The following is a 17,782-nucleotide window of genomic DNA, read 5'->3' as shown; positions in this document are numbered from 1 at the left end:
GTTTTTGTCTTTTATTTTTATTTATTTATTTATTTTTGAAGCAGAGTCTCGCTCTGTCGCCGAGGCTGGAGTGCAGTGGCATGATCTCGGCTCACTGCAACCTCTGCCTCCCAGGTTCAAGCAATTCTCCTGCCTCAGCCTCCTGAGTAGCTGGGATTATAGATGTGTGCCACCACATCCGGCTAATTTTTGTATTTTTAGTAGAGACAGGGTTTCACCATGTTGGCCAGGCTGATCTCGAACTCCTGACCTCAGGTAATCTGCCCACCTCGGTCTCCCAAAGTGCTGGGATTACAGGCGTGAGCCACTGTGCCTGACCTTTTTATTTTATTAATATAGTGTATCACAGTAATTTAATTTTGGATGTTAAACAAACTTTACATTTCTGGGATAAATCATGTACAATCCTTTTAATATGTTGATGGATTAGTTTTGCTAGTATTTTGTTGCGGATCTTTGTATCTATATTTAGGAGAGATACTGGTCTGTGGTTTTCTTTTCTTATGATGTCTTAGTCTAGTTTTGTTGTCAGGGTAATACTAGCCTTATAGAATGAGTTGGGAAGTGTATCCTCCTCTTTGGTTTTTGGAAGAGTTTGTGAAGAATTGGTATTAATTCTTTAAATATTTGGTAGAATTCAGCCGTGAAGCTATCTGGGCCTGGGCTTTTCTTTGAAGGGAGTTTTTTTGATTAGTTATTCAGTCTCTTTACTTGTTACGGGTCTACTCACATTTTTCATTTCTTCTTGAGTCTGTAATAATGACCCCTTCCTTTTATTTCTGATTTTAGTAATTCGATTCTTCCCTCTTTTTTTCTTGGTCAGTATAGCTTCTTTGTCAAAGAACTTTGTTGATCTTGTTGAAGAGACATTTGATTTCATTGATTTTTCTCATTTTTATATTTTCTGTTTTATTACTTTATACTCGAATCTTTATTATTTCAACACCCCTTTTATAGATGAAAAAACTCTGGCTCTAAGAGGTAAAGAGAGTTGCCCTAGAAAATTAACTAATAAAACATTTTATCTTTCCCTTTAAATGTAAGTCTTAAGCTCTGGAGTATAAAATGAATCAACTATTAAGATTCAAAATGCATAGTCCAGGGTTTTCATATAATCCTGTCCACTATAATTAATCATGTGTGAGCAGGTGCATTAGAGAGTGGCTATCTGGTCACTAAAACTAGATCCTCTTCCTTCTGGGCACCTAGGCAGGCTGCATTTCCCAGCCTCCCTGCAGTTAGGTATGGCCATATATGACTGAGCTCTAGCCTAGCCAATGAAATGCAAGCGAAAATGACATGTACCACCCAGGTGTGACCCGTAACAACTACCCATTCACATTCTTCTCTCCCTTCCCTCCATCTAACAGCTGGCTGTTGGACCCCAGGGCAACCTGGAGAACTACAGGCTGAAGATGGCAGAGCCTCTTTTACTGGTTTTGTCTACCCGATTCAGCCACACTCAAGAGCAGTGCAACCAAGTTCTTTTGTGATATTTGTCATAAAGAAAAAAGAATTGTAACTTTATAAAATTCAACCCTGAGATGGCTCTACATCCCAGAGAGGCAAAGGCTTCCCACTTGAAGCCACGATAGCTTATGTGTGCCTGAGTCTTTAGAATTTGCATGGTAATTTACAAAGTATAAAGGGCTGGCCGGGCGTGGTGGCTCACACCTGTAATCCTAGTACTTTGGGAGGCTGAGGTAGGCAGATCACCTGAGGTCAAGAGTTAAAGACCAGCCTGGGCAACATGGTCTCTACTAAAAATACAAAAAATTAGCCAGGCATGGTGGTGCGCACCTGTAATCCCAGCTCCTCAGGAGGCTGAGGCAGGAGAATCACTTGAACCCAGGAGGTGGAGGTTGAGTGAGCCGAGATGGCGCCACTGCACTCCAGCCTGGGTGACAGAATAAGACTCCGTCTAAAAAAAAAAAAAAAATATATATATATATATATATATATCTCATTTAATCCTAAGAACAGCCCTAGAGTGGGAGTGTAATGTCAATGAGAGTGGAGAATGTGTATATCCTGGTTACCTCTTCATCCCCAGCACCTCCGCAGTATCTGACAATAGGTAATAAATACTTGCTGAATGAGTGAATAGACAATCTTGATCAATGAGAGATTTGCAAGAGCCTATCAGCAGTTTAAGCCATAGTTCTCATGTCTAGAGCACTAATAAATATAAAATAAAACAGCAGTGCTTGGCACTATCTATATGTTAATACGTATAATATATATGTACTATATATCATATATTATATATTTTGTATAATTTTATTAAATACTTTATTATAGCATAATTTTACTAATTTATTTATATAAATATATATGTTCCTTACTATAATTGGCATTAGAATGACTTTAGAACTTGACCATCTAGCCAGAGAAAACTTGACCAATATGCAGAATCCAATGGGAGGATTGGGTGCGGTGACTCAAACCTACAATCCCAGCACTTTGGGAGGCCAAGGCAGGTGGATCACTTGAGGTCAGGGATTTGAGACCAGCCTGGCCAACATGGAGAAAAATTAGCTGGGCATGATGGCGGGTGCCTGTAATCCCAGCTACTCAGGAGGCTGAAGCAAGAGAATCTCTGGAACCAGGGAGGCAGAGGATACAGTGAGCCGAGATTGTGCCACTGCACTCCAGCCTGGATGACAGAGTGGGACGGCATCTCAAAAAAAAAATCCAATGGGAGATGGGAGGCATTGGAGTGTTTCAGGCCCCCCAGACAGGACAACAAACGAAAATGTCTCTGGACATTGTTAAATGTGCCCTGAAAGGCAAAAATCACCCTCTCTTGAGAACCACTGATTTAACCCTAAGAAAAACTACAGTTAAGTATAGAGATAAATATGCCAAACCTATAGTATTCATATTTTTGTGTTATATGTGGGAATTCTCTGTGTATATTTACTTGCAATGTCCAAGATAATTTTGATTATTTGATTATCTAACAGGTTAGCCTTGTGCTTGTAGTTAAAATATGTATGTGAGTAATTAATTGATTTAGGCTTGTTATGACCAGTTTATTATGCTTGTCAACAGTATTAGGACATTTGAAAGAACTTATTTAGAAGTTTAACATATTATATTTATTAGAATCAGTGACATTCTTTTTTTTGGAGATGGAGTTTCACCCTTGTTGCCCAGGCAGGAGTGCAATGGCACAATCTCGGCTCACTGCAACCTCCACCTCCCGGGTTCAAGCGATTCTCCTGCCTCAGCCTCCTGAGTAGCTGGGATTACAGGCATGCGCCACCATGCCCGGCTAATTTTTGTATTTTTAGTAGAGACGGGGTTTCTCCATGTTGGTCAGGCTGATCTCGAACTCCCGACCTCAGGTGGTCTGCCCGCCTCGGACTCCCAAAGTGCTAGGATTACAGGCGTGAGCCACCGCGCCCAGCCAGTGACATTCTTAAGGAACTTGTTAGGGAACAATGTACCTTCACAGAAAATAAAATATGTTAAAAGTACAAATTTGATATAAATGATTTAAAAGCTTAATTATGAAAGTGTCTGTAAAATTATTGATAAAATGAAATTGTATTTACAAAGAAAACAATAGTATTTGCAAGTTGAACTTAAAAATTTAAGAAGGATTTCAGTTTTAAAGTTTGTTAGTTGCATTTGAATTGAATATTATGGTATTTCCAAGAACCACATTAGCCTCTGAATAATATTTTTGCATGCAAAAGCTATCCTTGAGGACACAACTTCGCACTGACAATGAGAAGTTAGTTGTCTCATAAGGGGTGTGATGGTTTTTAGCATAGTCCCAGGGGGCTCTGAGGAACAGTCTTACGTCGTCCTCTTATTTCAAAGAATCACTCTGTGGAATGATGAATAAAATGTATGACTAAAAATGAGTAAATAAGGGGGAAAATGAAGGGAAAAGCATTTCCCAAAAATGAGGGCAAATGAAAAACATTAAAACTTTGAAGTTCTACTTGGACACAGGGTGGGGAACATCACACCCCAGGGCCTGTCATGGGGTGGGGGGAGGGGGAAGGATAGCATTAGGAGATATACCTAATGTAAATGACGAGTTAATGGGTGCAGCACACCAACGTGGCACATGTATACATATGTAACAAACCTGCAGGTTGTGCACATGTACCCTAGAACTTAAAGTATAACTTTAAAAAAAAAGCAAGCTTTGAGGTTCTGAAAATTCATTTTGAGGGGAGAAAAATTCAGGAGAAGGTATCAATACTCTCCTCTCCTAAATCAATTTTTTAAAATATAGACTAGGAAGATATTGTGTAAAACTATCTAGAACAGTGTTTCTTAAATTTTAATGTGCATACGAGTCACTTGGGAATCTTATCAAAATCCTAATTCTGATGCCGGAGGTCTGGAGTGGGGGCCTCAGATTCTGCACTTCAAACAAGCTCCTAGGTGATGGTGTCAATCCTGGTTCCAAAACCACACTCAAACTAGCAAGAAGCCAGAAGGCCAGGTATTATCATTCTCTTCACTAAAGACAAAGAATATCCATAACTTTCATAGGCAAGTCCCAAAGGGACTTCTGCCCTCATAGAGGCGGGCAAAGAAGTGGGGAGGGTCTTCGCTGGTGACCTTCTTCATTCATTCACATATTGAGGCCCCTGTCCTCAGAGGGTATGGATATCAGCAGCCATTATCGACTCTTAGATTGGACCAAGGTTGGTAACTGACAGATGTTTTGCTATCCTGTAGAAATAACCTAAAAGGAAGCACCTTGTATGGGGCTTTACAATTTCGAAAGCCTTTTTAATCCCCTTCATTCCTTTTTATGGCCAAACAATATTTTATTGTATAGATCTACCACATTTTGTTTATCCACTCATTAGTTGTAACTGCTCACAGTCAAATTCTTGTCTTAGGTTTGGGGTCTGCTTTTTTTTTTTTTCTTTTCTGAGATAGGGTCTTGCTCCGTTGCCCAGGCTGGAATGCAGTGGCATGATAATAGCTCACTGCGGCCTCCACCTCTCATGCTCAAGCGATCCTTCCACTTCAGCCTCTCGAGAAACTGGGACTACAGACGTGCACACCCACACCCAGCTAATTTAAAAATTTTTCTTTTTGTAGAGATCCAGGGGGCGGGGAGGGGCGGGTCTCACTATGTTGCCCAGGCTGGTCTCAAACTCCAGAGCCCAAGTGATCCTCCTGCCTTGGCCTCCCAAAGTGCTGGAATTACAGTTGTAAGCCACCGTGCCCAGCTGGATTTTGCATATCTAACAAGCACCCAGTTTATGCACGTACCACTGTGTTTATGAACCGTACTTTGAATGGCAAGGTTCTAGCTGGATCATCTCTTTTCAACCTCACAATAACCTTATGTACAATTAATATCTCCATTTTATAGAGAAGAAAACCAAGCACTAAGGAGATTAAGTAATTTGCCCCAGCAGTCAGGCTGGCATTATGACTTTGTCTACATTTTAAAATTAGAATTATCTAGCTAGTGGTTCTCAACTCTGGCGGCACGTTAGACTCACCTAGAGAGTTTTAAAAAATACAGATGCCTCCACCATATAAATCTGATTCTCTGAGGATGGGATCTAAGCATCAATAATTCGTTTAACCTCTCCAGGTGCTTCCAATGGGTAGCCAAATCTGAGTACCACTGACCTAAGTCAGCCCGGTTCTTTTTTTTTTTTTTTTTTTTTTTTTCTTTTATTATTATTATTATTATTATACTTTAGGTTTTATGGTACATGTGCGCAATGTGCAGGTAAGTTACATATGTATACATGTGCCATGCTGGTGCGCTGCACCCACCAACTCGTCATCTAGCATTAGGTATATCTCCCAATGCTATCCCTCCCCCCTCCCCCCACCCCACAACAGTCCCCAGAGTGTGATGTTCCCCTTCCTGTGTCCATGTGTTCTCATTGTTCAATTCCCACCTATGAGTGAGAATATGCGGTGTTTGGTTTTTTGTTCTTGCGATAGTTTACTGAGAATGATGATTTCCAATTTCATCCATGTCCCTACAAAGGACGTGAACTCATCATTTTTTATGGCTGCATAGTATTCCATGGTGTATATGTGCCACATTTTCTTAATCCAGTCTATCATTGTTGGACATTTGGGTTGGTTCCAAGTCTTTGCTATTGTGAATAATGCTGCAATAAACATACGTGTGCATGTGTCTTTATAGCAGCATGATTTATAGTCCTTTGGGTATATACCCAGTAATGGGATGGCTGGGTCGAATGGAATTTCTAGTTCTAGATCCCTGAGGAATCGCCACACTGACTTCCACAAGGGTTGAACTAGTTTACAGTCCCACCAACAGTGTAAAAGTGTTCCTATTTCTCCACATCCTCTCCAGCACCTGTTGTTTCCTGACTTTTTAATGATTGCCATTCTAACTGGTGTGAGATGGTATCTCATTGTGGTTTTGATTTGCATTTCTCTGATGGCCAGTGATGGTGAGCATTTTTTCATGTGTTTTTTGGCTGCATAAATGTCTTCTTTTGAGAAGTGTCTGTTCATGTCCTTCGCCCACTTTTTGATGGGGTTGTTTGTTTTTTTCTTGTAAATTTGTTGGAGTTCATTGTAGATCCTGGATATTAGCCCTTTGTCAGATGAGTAGGTTGCGAAAATTTTCTCCCATTTTGTAGGTTGCCTGTTCACTCTGATGGTAGTTTCTTTTGCTGTGCAGAAGCTCTTGAGTTTAATTAGATCCCATTTGTCAATTTTGGCTTTTGTTGCCATTGCTTTTGGTGTTTTAGACATGAAGTCCTTGCCCATGCCTATGTCCTGAATGGTAATGCCTAGGTTTTCTTCTAGGGTTTCTATGGTTTTAGGTCTAACATTTAAGTCTTTAATCCATCTTGAATTGATTTTTGTATAAGGTGTAAGGAAGGGATCCAGTTTCAGCTTTCTACATATGGCTAGCCAGTTTTCCCAGCACCATTTATTAAATAGGGAATCCTTTCCCCATTTCTTGTTTTTGTCAGGTTTGTCAAAGATCAGATACTTGTAGATATGTGGCATTATTTCTGACGGCTCTGTTCTGTTCCATTGATCTATATCTCTGTTTTGGTACCAGTACCATGCTGTTTTGGTTACTGTAGCCTTGTAGTATAGTTTGAAGTCAGGTAGTGTGATGCCTCCAACTTTGTTCTTTTGGCTTAGGATTGACTTGGCGATGCGGGCTCTTTTTTGGTTCCATATGAACTTTAAAGTAGTTTTTTCCAATTCTGTGAAGAAAGTCATTGGTAGCTTGATGGGGATGGCATTGAATCTGTAAATTACCTTGGGAAGGATGGCCATTTTCATGATATTGATTCTTCCTACCCATGAGCATGGAATGTTCTTCCATTTGTTTGTATCCTCTTTTATTTCCTTGAGCAGTGGTTTGTAGTTCTCCTTGAAGAGGTCTTTCACATCCCTTGTAAGTTGGATTCCTAGGTATTTTATTCTCTTTGAAGCAATTGTGAATGGGAGTTCACTCATGATTTGGCTCTCTGTTTGTCTGTTATTGATGTATAAGAATGCTTGTGATTTTTGCACATTGATTTTGTATCCTGAGACTTTGCTGAAGTTGCTTATCAGCTTAAGGAGATTTTGGGCTGAGACAATGGGGTTTTCTAGATATACTATCATGTCATCTGCAAACAGGGACAATTTGACTTCCTCTTTTCCTAATTGAATACCCTTGATTTCCTTCTCCTGCCTAATTGCCCTGGCCAGAACTTCCAACACTATGTTGAATAGAAGTGGTGAGAGAGGGCATCCCTGTCTTGTGCCAGTTTTCAAAGGGAATGCTTCCAGTTTTTGCCCATTCAGTATGATATTGGCTGTGGGTTTGTCATAAATAGCTCTTATTATTTTGAGATATGTCCCATCAATTCCTAATTTATTGAGAGTTTTTAGCATGAAGAGTTGTTGAATTTTGTCAAAGGCCTTTTCTGCATCTATTGAGATAATCATGTGGTTTTTGTCTTTGGTTCTGTTTATATGCTGGATTACATTTATTGATTTGCGTATATTGAACCAGCCTTGCATCCCAGGGATGAAGCCCACTTGATCATGGTGGATAAGCTTTTTGATGTGTCAGCCCGGTTCTTTTACAAATAAGGACACTGAGGCCTCCAAAGGGTCAGTGTTTGTGATAAAAAAAAAAAAACCCAGGTCCTGAGATTCAGCAAATATCCTAAAAAGCAGCTACTGTAATACAGGCTGGGGTTGGGAGGAGTTATTTCTCTTTGTAGAAAAATAGACCTTATTAAGTGATAAACTCGCAAAAGCCTATAGGATACTCATTAAAAGAGACTAAAGAGGATCTAATTTAGAACGAATTTACATTATTCTGAGGCAAAAAGATATATGACTGTGTTTTCAGGATCAGAATTCGCCTCAGAAACCCAGAAGGATGTTAGGGGTGGTGGATGTGCTGGGCTTTAGCATAATGTCTCTCATCCCCACTGGGAGGGAAAAAAAAAGAAAAAAAAGAGCAACAAACTGTACTTTCGTTGGGTACAGAAAAAAAATTGTGAAAATCTCAAGAAATTTCACATCTACCCCCAGAGTGCATAGAATCACCAATTTTGAAGATCGCTGGATTCACTGATAGTTTACACTATTCATGAAGTGATTGAGTCATTCATCTGACAAATATTTGTTAAGCACCGGCTGTGCTCTAGGCACTTGAAAATATGGCAATGAACAAGACAGATCTAGAGGTTATAATATAAAAAGGAATCTGCCCATCATAATATCCTAGTCCTTGACTTCAAGAGGAGGTGTGTGACCTAGGCTTAGCCAATCATAATGCTCCATTCTGCTCACCATATGATGGTTCAAGCCAGAGCAAGGAGAGTCTGTCTCTTGGGTGAATATACACTGAACCAGGTATCAAGAGTTCTCTTTCTTCTCTAGGATTGCTACCAGGGCCAGTATAAACCCTTGTGGAGAAATATGTGGACCAGCTGCTGAGAGGTAGGAGGCAGGGGGAACGAGAGGAAGAGGACGAAAGGAAAAGAAAGTAAGAAAAAAATCCAATGACATCATTTGAATTCCTGTATCCAGAATCCACTCCACTTCGGTCCTTCCCGGATATGTGAGCTGATAAATTCCCTTTCTTTCTTTCTTTTTTTTTTTTTTTTGTTTGTTTCTTACAGTGGTGATCATAGCTCACTGCAGCCTCCAACTCCTGGGCTCAAGTGATCCTTCTGCCTCAGCCTCCTCAGTAGCTGATACCACAGGCATGCATCACCATGTCTGGCTAATTTTTTATTTTTTGTAGAGACAGAGTCTTGCTATGTTGCCCGGGCTGACCTCAAGCTCTTGGCCTCAAGCGATCCTCCTGCCTCGATCTCCCAAAGTGTTGGGATTACAGGTGTGAGCCACGGTGCCCAGCCAAATTTGCTTTCTTAAGCTAGTTTGAGTCAAGTTTCTGTCACTTGTGACCAAAAGAGCCCTGACTCAGACTGATCCTAGACTCATGGAATGAACAAGTTATAAGAACCTCTGAGTTCATCTAATACAATGGCTCTCAAAGTGTGGTCACTGAACCATCAGCGTCAGCCTCGTCTGGGAACTTGTTAGAGATGTAACTCCTGGGGTCCCTCCCCAAAACTACTGAATCAGGAAGTCTGGAGGTGGAGCCAGCAATGAGTTTGAACAAGCCCTCTAGATGATTTTGATCGGCTCTAAAGTTTGAGAAACACTGTTCTAATACATCCTTTCCATGAGATGTGAAACTAGAGGCCCAGAAAAGGGAGTTAACTTGCTGAAGGTCACAAAACGAGTTAGTGTGGCCCCAGACCCTCTTAGTAATCCAAGAGCTGTTGGGTTTGGGGAAGGAGGGCCACTTGGAGTTTTGAGGGAAGTAACACATGGATTGGCAAAGAGGAGGGGGGAAAATATTTTGGGTCAAATAATACAGTATAGTTGGAAACACTTGCTATGTGTTTCCACAGGAGTTTGGAGAATATTTTACTCATCTTGGCTCCCCAGATGAGCCAACAACAATGTGTTAAAGCTCCACAGCCAATGGCAGAAATCCAAGAGAGTCCTTTTTATGTGCCAGCAAAGAGGAATTTCTTAGAAAAGCTACAGAAACTCTGCTACTATCATATTTCGCTTTGTGGAGTGAAGGAATAGGAAGATGAAACAAAAGGCATGGGGCTGAAGTTATTCCTAAGAGCCTTGCCTCTCCAATTGCAAGAAAGGGATTTGATTGTTCTTGCCAGGGCAGCGGTTCCTCAGAGGGAAACTGGGCACCTAACCTGGTGACTTGGAGAGTAACTTGTGGTTTTGAACTTTCTTTTTCAGGTGGACAGAGAGAGCAGCAGTGTCCCAGAGTGGCCCTGGAAACTCGATTTAGTAGGCTGCTTTCCAATGATCTGCCCAGCCTGCCCCAGGGACGTGGTCCATCCAGAGGCAAACCTAAGAGAGAAAAGGGCTTGGCACAAATATTTCTGATGCTTTCTCTTTAGTCTCTTCTTCTCCTACTCTTGAGTATACAGATGGGCAAAGGAAGGAGCAGAGCAAAAGACCAAGAGAAGTTGCTGGCACCACCAACGTTAGATAGTGCAAGCTTTTGATAGTCAGTATATACTACATCTACTCCAGCGTGGCCAATGTCATCCAGGAAGGCACCGGTTAAAAAATAAAGCAAAACAAAAGCATGACCTCCTCTCACAGAAATCCATGATCCACACATTAATTCATTAATAATGATTGAATATCAACTATGTGCTAGGCACAGGTCCAGGGACTGGGGACACAATAGCCACAAAAATAGTTAAAAAAAAAAAAAAAGAGGCCAGGCGCGGTGGTTGACACCTGTAATCCCAGCACTTTGGGAGGCTGAGGCAGGCGGATCACTTGAGGCCAGTTCAACAGCAGCCTGGCCAACGTGGTGAAACTTCATCTCTACTAAAAATACAAAAATTAGCTGGACATGGTGGCAGGCACCTGCAATCCCAGCTACTAGGGAGGCTGAGGCAGGAGAATCGCTTGCACCCAGGAGGCAGAGTTTGCAGTGAGCCAAGATTGCACCACTGCACTCCAGCCTGGGCTACAGAGCAAGACTCCATCTCAAAAAAAAAAAAAAAAAAAGAAAGAAAAAGAAAAATAAGACTTTGCCTCATGGAACTTACCTCCTGACTTGTCTTTTTGGGAGACAAACAATAAACAAAAGAGGTAATGTGTGTTAGTTGGTGATTAGTGCTATGGAGAAAAACTAAGCAGGGAAACAGCGATTCAGCCAGGAGTAGTGAGGGAAGGAGTTTAAAGTATAAATAGGTTGGTCAGGGAAGACATTACTGGAATCTGGTGTGGTTTTGGTCATGAACTCTCAAGAAAGATCTATTGAAACTAGGAAAGACCATGAGAAAGAGACTCAAATTATCAATCAAGAAGTAACTACTAGGCCAGGCACGGTGATTCACGTCTGTAATCCCAGCACTTTGGGAGGCTGAGGGCAGGTGGATCACTTGAGGTTAGGAGTTCAAGACCAGCTTGGACAACATGGTGAAACTCCATCTCTACAAAACATACAAAAAGTTAGCTGGGCATGATGGCGTGTGCCTGTAGTCTCAGCTACTCTGGAGACTGAGGTGGGAGAATTGTCTGAGCCTGGGAAGTCAAGGCTGCATTGAGCCATGATCATGCCACTGCACTCCAGCCTGGGCAACAGAGCAAGACCCTGTCTCAAAAAAAAAAAAAAAGAAAAAGAAAAAAAAGAAACTACTGATACCTACTATGGCATGGTTGGTATCAAATATTCCATATGCTTTCCTACATTTCCCAGCCTCCCTTGCAGTTACATTGGGGCCACAGGATTAGGACTGGCCAATCAATCATGAGCAGGAGTGATATGTGTCACTTCTGGACCAAGACATTTAAAAGCCCAGTGCCTCTCCCACCCTTCTCTTCCCTGCCTCGGCCATCTTGGGAGTACATGTTCCTGATGCCTTACCTTTAAGGTAGAGAGAGGTATCTTGTCCTGCCTCAGACTTCACGTAAGGAGAAATCAACCTTTGTGGAGTCAAGCCCTTGAATTTTAGGTTTGTTACTGCAGCATAGCCTAACTTTATTTGACAAATACGTCTAGTCTACCTAGATACAGGCATGAAGACTTAGGGGAAAAAATGAGGCAGCAGGGCTTGCTCTCAAGGCCCTTATATTCTAGTTGAAGATGAAAACTATGACTTAAATCCAACATTCAAGGCCATGAGTTATCCGTGCTTAATGAATGCCGCAGATGGTGAGGGCTTTGGGAATTCAGTGGAGGGAAGGACATAGGATGCTGTCTGGCATCCCGGGATTGGCAGATCATTGTAGAATCAATAGATGAGAGAGCAGAGGAGGATTTGAAGAAGGGAAAGGGCAGTGGAGTATCTTTCCCATCAGAGTGGGGTCCATGGACCAGCAGCATCAGCATTGCTCAATAGAAATGCAGAATCGCAGGCCCTACCTCAGAGCTACTGAAACAGAATCTGCATCTTAACAAGACTCCTAGGTGGCTCATGTGCACATTGAGATTTGACGCGTGCTAATCCAGTAGACACCAGTGGACGGCTGTCTCAGTCCATTGGGGCCACTACAACACATTGCCTTAGACTGAGTTCTTAAAAACAACAAGAACTCATTGCTCACAGTTCTGGAGGCTGGGAAATTCAAAATCAAGGTGTCAGCAGATTCCGTGTGTAGCGAGGGCCTGCTGGTTCATAGATGGCACCTTCTAGCTGTGTCCTCACATGGCTAGTTCTCTTGGGTCTCTTCTTTAAGGGCACTAATCCCATTCATGAGGGCTCTGGCCTCATGACCTAATCACTTCCCAAAGGCCCCACTCCCTAATACTATCACATTGATGATTAGGTTTCAACATAAAAATTTCTTATGGGACACAAACATTCAGACCATAACAGTGGTCTACCCTGAACCCATTCCTCCCTGCACCCCACCTCCATGCAGCCCATGTGACTCAGGGTCCACTGATCCCATCCCCAGCTGCAGAGTTAGTCTCTAAGGGTAGTTCCCAGACTAACAACATCAGCATCACTAGGGAATTTGTTAGAAATGAGGCCAGGCGAGGTGGCTCACGCCTGTAATCTCAGCACCTTGGGAGGCCGAGGCGGGCGGATCAACTGAGGTCAGGAGTTCAAGACCAGCCTGGCCAACGTGGTGAAACCACATCTCTACTAAAAATACAAAATTAGCCAGGCCTGGTGGCGCATGCCTGTAATCCCGGCTTCTCAGGAGGCTGAGGCAGGAGAATTGCTTGAACCTGGGAGGCAGAGGTTGCGGTAAGCCGAGATGGCGCAATTGCACTCCAGCCTGGGTGACAAAGGCGAAACTCCGTCTCGAAAAAAAAAAAAAAAAAGAAAAGAAAAGAAAGAAATGTACAATCAGAATCAGGTATGTAAATTCCCAAACATCACCCAAGACTACTGAATTAGAAACTCTGAGGCTGGGGCCGGCCCAGCAATCTGTATTTTAACAAGCCCTCTTGGTGATTCTGATACAGCCTGACATTGGAGAACCACCGGTCTTCACGGATCATGGTAATCACATTCCCCTTGATAATTATTGGTTCCTGAACCCAGGCTTAAGCCAATCCATTTCTGGCCTTCCCCTGGCATCTGTAATTGGTCCAGAGGTGGTCATGTGACCTACTTTGGTCCAATCAGACTGAAAGGAAAGTTATTTACTCCACAGTTGGAGAGGTGTTTTCTTTTTTCCCCCTCCTGCCCGTTCTCGTATCCCTCTTGATGCACACAGCCAAGGTATTGTGTTGCCTTCGTTGCCACTGACTGCCAGCATATGACCAGGAGGAAAACCAGGGCGAGGGCAGAGCTGAAAGGACCACAGCAAAAAGGAGCCAGAATCTTTGCACTATGCCTCTGGCCTTCCTGTTCCCTGAACAATATATTTCCTTATGATTTAAACCAGTGGATTTGTGGTTTCTGATCCTTATAGCCAAAAACGTTGTAACGACAGATGAAACTAAGGAAGTATGAGGCCAATGGGCATACCAAAAAATTTTAATATGATGACGGATGTAATTAAGTTAACAGGCATTTTTTTCCCCAAATTCCAAAACTCTAGATCCAGGTAGCATAACTGTTACAACTTGAGAAAAGCAACTTAGTACAAATAAAATGGAGCATTACTTTATGCAGTGGGTCCTTGATTGGAGAATTGGTTAAAAACATACAAATGGGGGCTGGGCGCGGTGGCTCATGCTTGTAATTCCGACACTTTGGATGGCCGAGGCAGGCGGATCACTTGAGGTCAGGAGTTTGAGACTAGCCTGGGCAGCATGGTGAAACCCCATCTCTACTAAAAATACAAAAATTAGCCAGGCATAGTGGCATGCGCCTGTTGTCCCAGCTACTCGAGAGGCTGAGACAGGAGAATCACTTGAACCCAGAAGGCAGAGGTTGCAGTGAGCCGAGATCACGCCATTGCACTCCAGCCTGGGCAAAAGAATGAGACTCCATCAAAAAAAAAAAAAAAAAGAAAAAGAAAGAAAGAAAGGGAAGAAAGAAAGAAAGAGAAAGAAAGAGAGAGAAAGAAAGAGGAAAGAAAGAAAAGAAAGAAGAAAGAAGGCTAAAAGAAGAAAAAAAAAAAGGAAGGGGACTTACGATGAGGCATATTCTTAGGTGAAATGAAAAAAACAATAGGGTAATATACAAATGAGCCTGGAGCATATTATGGTGCCAGAAAGTAAGAAAGTGCTCAAGAAAGAATGGAGACACAGGAGCCAGCCTGAAAGAGCTTGCAATGTCTGAAGCTGGGACACTGACAACAAAGTCAGTAATAACAACATTGGATCCTAACCCAAAGACTAAACTCCTTATCCATGAATTCATATTGACATAAATAAGTAATTGAATAAATAAATGGGAGAGAATTCTTCCCCATAGAAGGATTCCAATGAATTCACATAGAAGGAATGAGGGAAATAGAAAATCACCTTTAGAACACCACAGGAATAATTGTTGCATGCATGATCTACCGATGGATGCTAAAATTAGTGGGAGAAAGTCGGAGGAGAAACAGGATATTTGCATAGTCTCAAAGTATCTTCCTCTAGGGGAAAATGGATAGAGAAGGCAAACTAGGGTGCTATAGGGATGTGTCTGTCCAGAATTTTCTCCTGAAATGTGCCCTGTGGTTTCAGAGACAGGAAAAGCAAGAGATTCAGTTTAAAATCGCACGGCCAGGAGTTCATGGATTCCTCCAAGAAACAAAAAGGGCCATTGCTGTTCAAATATGGACTGAGCTGGATGTGACCTGGCCCTGAGAGTTGTCTCTTCTCACTACTAAAGAGCCACATGTGCTTGTCCTCCTCCCTCAACTCCCTACTCCAACCCCCAAGCCCTGGGCTCACTCGCTGCCAGGCAGGGTGGTGGTGAGTTTCACAAACTAATCCCAGCGTGCAGATTGACTGTGCTGCCTTTAGTTTCCTCTGGATTTTCGGGTTATTTGTGTTGGCACAGGGCCATCAGCTCTTCCCAAGTTGGAACACATTCTCAAAAAGGGCTGGTCCCACCTTCCTCATCTTGGTTGAGGCCGAGGTCTGGTTTCATTTTTCATTAAACTGCCATTTGTAACTTTCATTGAAGAGAATGACAACATGTCCAACTGTCTCCATTCAGTGTTTTCCCAAGAGAGGGCCTTTTTGCCTCCCACGAGAGAGTGTGTGATTTATTTATCTCATCTGTTGTGCAATAGGTTCGCCACCATTGCAACTAACACAATGTTCCAGAAAAAAAATGCTGTATCACACAGTGACTTCACTCAAGTTGGCAGTGATTGGTTTCTCACCTAGATCCACCAAAGCCTACACCGTGCAGGTAGAATTGCATCACCAGAGACTTCTCTGGTTTGATTGTGAGGGGGGCCTATAGGGCTGGGACTGCATCTTGCCCATCTTCATCTGCCCTGGGTCTGGCATGTAGTAGGTGTGGTAGTCATTGGTGCCGTTCACCAAGTATTTCCAACTCTTTGCTTCACAGGCCCTTGTAGGGCTGCATTTCCTGGCCCTCTATGTCTGGGTGCAACTATTTGCACAGTTCCAGCTGATGAGTTGGGTGCAGAAGCGTTGTACACCACTTCTAGGCTACAGCATTTAAATACTTGTGGTCCAGAGCTCTCTTTTCCCTCTAGCTCAGCAAGCAGCAATGTTTGAGAAGGTGGTTACTCAGTCATCCTGGATCCCTGATTGACTGCAATAAGTAGACACCCCCTTCTAACCTACGATGCACATGTAGTGTGAGTAAAAAAATTAATCATTGTGGCCAGGCGTGGTGGCTCATGCCTGTAATCCCTGCACTTTGGGAGGTCGAGGTAGGCAGATCACTTGAGGTCAGGAGTTTGAGACCAGACTGGCCAACAGGGTGAAACCCGGTCTCTACTAAAAATACAAAAATTAGCCAGGTGTGGTGGTGCACACCTGTAATCCCAGCTACTCGGGAGGCTGAGGCAGGAGAATTGTTGAACCCAGAGCCAGAGGTTGCAGAGTACGTCACTGTACTCCAGCCTGGGTGACAGAGTGAGACTCCATCTCAAACAAAACAAAACAAAAACAAACAAAACACCTTTGTTTACAGTAACCACTGAGATTTTGAGGGTTGTTTGTTACTGCAGAATAACCTAGGCTATCCTCACCGATACCATATGCATAAAATACATGTTTGTTGAATGAATGAATGAATGACTTAAGCCAGAAGAGACTGCTGAGCAGTGTTGCTCTAGAATTTCTTTCTATAAAGAAGAGATTCAGACATGGTAATCTGATTACACGTGTGTGGGAAGTGAGGACCATGTTGGCGAGGGGACTTTTCTTGTTTTGTTTGCATAGTACACTATTTTTATTACATGTCTTTTATTTGGGCTATGAGAGTGCTGATGGGGATTATAGGGAGCCTAAAGCCCCCCAAACCAAACCTCGGCATTATCACTGAAGTTTCAATTGACCTTGCCACCTCCTATGTATTTTACAAGTGGGGAAACTGAGACCCAGACTGTCTAAGTGACAATATCGATTAGTTAGTGGCAACACGGGTGAACACCAAGCCCCTCATTTCCTGATTGTCTACCTGGTGCTTTTGCTATGACACCATTCCACCTTTCACACCCAGGTTTTAAGAGAGCAGGGGCTTGAGAGTCATGCTCTGACTTATTCCAGTCCTGGCTCTGCCACTTACTAGCTGTGGACCTTAGGAAAAGCACTTAACCTATATGTGCCTTGGCTTCCTCAACTGTACAGTCCTCTGTGGGTTGCCACGAGGATTTTGTGAAATCAAGTATAAAGTATGTAAAGATCTAGCAGTTATTAGTCGATTGTTACTGTTATCTTAAACCCTCATCCCACTGTCTTTTTTTTTTTTTTTTTTTTTGAGACATGGTCTCACTCTGTCACCCAGGCTGGAGTACAGTGGTACATCCCGGCTCACTGCAGCCTTGACCTCCTGGGTTCAAGCGATCCTCCCACTTCAGCCTCCTGAGTAGCTGAGACTACAGGCAACGCCACCATGCCCAGCTGATTTTTGTACTTTTCTGGGTATAGACGAAGTTTCACCATGTTGGCCAGGCTGGTCTCGAACTCCTGGGCTCAAGCAATCCTCTTGCCTCAGCCTCCCAAAGTGCTGGGATTACAGGCATGAGCCACCGCACCCAGCCCAGCCCACTGTCTTGATTTGCACCTGAGCCCCATGTTCTCTTCATGCTCTGTTTCCCTTGGGAAAGAATGAATCTGTTTTAGACCATCATGTGCTCTATTTGTAGACGATTTGGCCACAGGTCAATTACATTTGAA

This window comes from Pongo abelii, chromosome X (assembly GCF_028885655.2).
Source record: "Pongo abelii isolate AG06213 chromosome X, NHGRI_mPonAbe1-v2.0_pri, whole genome shotgun sequence".
Lineage (NCBI taxonomy): Eukaryota > Metazoa > Chordata > Mammalia > Primates > Hominidae > Pongo > Pongo abelii.
Note: the sequence above shows the minus strand (reverse complement) of the source record.